We start from the raw sequence: 3,975 nt of genomic DNA, 5'->3' as shown, positions 1-3,975 counted from the left end.
AGCCGCTTCTCCTCAGACTTGTGCTCCAGAGCCTGCCCCAGCTCAATTCCCTTCTCTGGACACGCTCCAGCACCTCAAAGTCTTTCTTGCAGTGAGGGACCCAAAACTGACCCCACGATTCGAGGTGGGGCCTCAGCGGTGCCCAAAACAGGGGGACGGACAGTCATTGCCCTGGTCCTGCTGGCCGCACTGTTGCTGACCCAGGCCAGGATGCCAATGTCTTTCTTGGCCACCTGGGCACACCTGGGCTTGTGTTCAGCAGCTCTTGGCCACCACCCCCAGGTCTTTTTCTGCGGGGCCATTGGAAATTGCACAGAACGGTCAGTGCAACGTGGGGAGTTTAGTAACAACTCCAGGCAGCCCAATCGGATTTAGGGACTCTGTGGCCGCTTTGCTAACAAGTCAAGGCGGCCCAGTTCCCTTTAAGGGCTCTGTGGCCGCCTAAAGTAACCAGCCCGTAGCGCTGCAGGGGGATGTTGTGAGCCAAGTGCAGGTGTAAACTATGTCCTTGGACACCAATTCCCGCTCTTGCAGAACGTTTGGGTTTCTGCAGTGATCCCTCCTGCCCGGTGGCCGAAGCGCCTTCACCAATGGGGAGCCGCGGGACGGGCGGGGCTGGGCGGGGATTGGCCGGGGCCGCGGGGCGGGGGCGGGGCCCGGAGGGGCCGGTGCCGCTGAGGGGCCGTGGGGGCGGCAGAGCGGGAGTGGCGGCGGCGGGCGGGGGGAGCGGGTTCTGGTTCTGGTGGGGAGTGACCCCCGGCGAGGGAGTGACCGGCCCCCGGCGGGGGACTGACAGAGCCCCGGTGAAGGAGTGGCCCCGGGCGTGTGGGTGGGTGCGTTCCTTCCTTACCGTGGGTGGGATCGGGCCTGGAAGGGAGCCAGCCGTGTGGGCAAAGGGGAGCGGCGAGCCGCCTTCCCCTCGCATCGCTTCTGAAAAGAAGCCTACAGGCTACTAGAGGGAGTGGCCTTCAAATGAGACAGTGGGGATTCGGATGACATATTAAAGGTTTTTTTTCGCTGTTGGGGTGGTCAGGCGTTGGCACAGGTTGCCCAGGGAGGTGGTGGTTGCAGAGGGTACGGTCAGGCTCAGTCAATGTCCAGAGAATGGATCAGGGTGGCGGCGATGAGGCACAGCGAGCCGGGAAGTCAGTCCCTAGTTCAGACTATAGGATGATGATCTTCACCATAAGAAGTGTTTGATCAGACCGAAAGAAAGCTGTAGTGCATGTTGCACAGAGAGAATCAGGTGTTGCCGAGTAAGTCATTCTCCATTCCCACTGATTTTTGCTTGGATAGGATTCTGTCTTGTTTTCTGTGGTGTAAATGACATATATGGAGCAAGGAGTCTGGGCAAAAGCATCCAATTGGTCCAGTACAGGTAATGTTATAGCAGTAGCAATTTCTCAAATTAAGAAAGGCAGTTAAGTATACAGGACTTTATTTCCAGAGGTTTATGAGAATGTGGTGAAAGTTGTTTTTTCCTTTTGCCTGTATGTGTAAGTAATGAGCCGTATAATATCTATGCATCTTAAAAGAAATTTCCAGTTAGCAGGAAGTTTAAGGGATTACTTTGACGTCATTGCAGTGCTCCAAGCAGTGTCCCCCTAATGTCACCCTTGAAAACTGGAATGTGAAGGACCAACAGCTTGCTCATCTTCATGCCTGCGTCACTTTGTTGCATTCATGGCAGTGCTGTTAAATTTGTTTATTCCAGAATAAAAAAAAAAATTTAAAAAAAATTGGAGGATTGTTGGGGGTGTGTATTGGATTAACTTTTGTCCTGATATTTCCTATTTATTGCTACTCTGTGGTCAATGTCACCTCTCAAGTTTGAAGATCACCTCTCAAATCTCTGTAGTATGCTGGGAATTTCAAATATAGAAGTGTCAATATTTGCAAAATATTGGGTTAAATAAAATCGAATGGGAAAACACAGCCAAAGCTTCTGGTAATTACTTGGAGCAGTAACCAAGTAGTTTGGTTGGATTATTGTAGGAAGAAAAGTTACAAATGCTCACTTGAAGAGGGCACAAGAGGCTGAGCGACTCCCAGACTGCCTTAGATCTAACTAAGGAAAAGAATCCATGCCAGTGTTGTAGTGTGTAACCTTTATGGATTGTCAGCATTCCATTTCCGGATGGAATGGAGCGGGGAGAGGGGAACTTGCAATACCTCTGGGAAGGGAGGATGCCTTCCCACCTGGGAAAGCTCTGTCACAAATGGCATTGCTGAGCTCAGGGCTCCATCTCTGCAGCATAAGGGTGGTTGCAAAGGAATGGGATTGCTCGGTTCCAGTTTCACTCTGACCGGGTGAATGTCAACACGAGAATGTGCTGTTGCCTCGTGGTGGCAGCCAAACTATTTCCTGCTCTTCCTTAGCAGTCTAAGGTTCTGATCATGTGTTAACCGAGAGCTGCACTGCCTCCGTTGGTTCTATTCAATAATGCAGAGCCTTCACTCAAGGTTAGAAGTGCTGTGCAGTTGAAGATAAAACTGTAATAGCATATTTTTTCTGCTTTATTTCCTACAGGATAAAGTCTCAATGTGTGTATCAAATCAAAAGCTGGCTTTACTTTTAGATGATGGATACAGATCTATGTTATGGCTACTGGGGAGGTAATGAAACTAATTTTTTTAAATTATGCTCTCCAAACTTTAAAAATATATTTTCCATTAAAAATGCAAAAAATTTTTGCCATCCGAGGAAATGAAAAATACGTGTTTTATCATCTTCCTGTAGTATAAATCAAAACAACAAAAATTATCTAATAAGTGTCTGTTGCACCAGCTACATCTCGATAAAGTAGCATGGAAAGATTGGAGAATCAGTACAAGAATAAACCAAAGGAAAGGTCTTCTGACAAGAGGGAGTGAAAACAGGAAACAGATGAGTTCCGAAGGGGAAAATATAAAGGAGAGAAACAATTGCCAATGTGTTTGCAAAAATAAAAAAGGACAAAGATGTGTGGTTACATCTTGTAGCTAGAGGATATTGAGAATTGTATTGTATATTTTAAAATTCTAATCTGGACAGAGACGATGTGTAATCCAGGTTATGAACTAATAAGAGTTGTAAGAGTTATGAGGCATAGTCACGATAAAAGTTGTGAGAATGAGCTTAAACAAACTCTGTGTCCACTATAAAAGAGTTACAGAAGAGATGATGTATTCATAGCTGGCATAGAGCAGTCAAGTTACGAAGCCTTTCTTGTTTCAGCAGGATAGAGAAAAGAGGAGGCCTCCAGTAAGGAACTCCCACAAGCCAGAGGCAGAGCAGCGATTGTCCTGGAGCCCCCAGTTCCCAACCAAGGTTCCAAGAATGATGTGGCAGTACCAGAGGAGAAGACTTTTGAGTGTGGTGCTGGACAAAAACCTCCAGCAGCAAAGGCAGATGTTCCCATCTGCAGGGCACTTAGAGCCCTCAGCAATGGAGAAGAAGGATGAGGATGAATTCCACACGTCGGATACTCCTGGCAGGAGACTTGACCATACCCAGTACCCCTGTGAGAGCTGCAGGACTGGAGACGGAGGAAGCCCTTTGGACAGGACTCGCTGCTCCCTCCGAGCCGCGGCTCTCAGCAGAACCGTGTCATTGCTGAGGATGCACGTGGCCAGGAGGAGCCTTGCAGAGGAATAGGAGGCCAGCTCATTGCAGTCAGGGAATGGCTGAAGGGTGTTTCCCAGCAGAACTTTCCTGGAGGTGCCAGTTCCAGTCCGTGACTCGCAGGATGCTGCAGCGCTGCCATAGGAGAAGGCCTTTGGCATGGTGCTAGAGAAGATCCTCGAGCAGCAAAGGCAGGTGTTGGCAGCTCCAGGGAATTCCCTGGGGTCAGCAGTGGAGGAGCAGGATGAAGATCTCCACCCTTACCCCTCCTCGTCCTCCACCACCTCGTTCTCCTCCTCCTGGTCCTCATTGTCGTCCTCCTCGTCCTCCTCCTCCTCCTCGTCCTCCTCCTCCTCGTCCTCCTCCTCCTC

The 3,975-nt window shown here is 49.5% G+C and overlaps 1 long non-coding RNA gene across 2 annotated transcripts; it reads left to right on the top strand.

Moving 5' to 3' along the window:
• The first annotated feature begins 721 nt into the window (after positions 1 to 721).
• Positions 722 to 3,960, top strand: LOC121660587. Of its 2 annotated transcripts, none has more exons than XR_006014723.1 (3): positions 722 to 829; positions 2,531 to 2,616; positions 3,221 to 3,960. It is a non-coding gene; the product is annotated as an uncharacterized LOC121660587 (long non-coding RNA). The 2 variants fall into 2 exon arrangements; XR_006014722.1 differs by having other exon boundaries at positions 3,218 to 3,960.
• The last annotated feature ends 15 nt before the right edge of the window (positions 3,961 to 3,975 follow it).

The sequence above is a fragment of the Corvus kubaryi genome, unplaced genomic scaffold, assembly GCF_017639235.1.
Source record: "Corvus kubaryi isolate FWS band 111438036 unplaced genomic scaffold, C.kubaryi_AGA036_p1.0 36605, whole genome shotgun sequence".
NCBI lineage: Eukaryota > Metazoa > Chordata > Aves > Passeriformes > Corvidae > Corvus > Corvus kubaryi.
The sequence above is the reverse complement of the archived record's forward strand: the minus strand, read 5'-3'. Positions and strand labels throughout refer to the sequence as shown.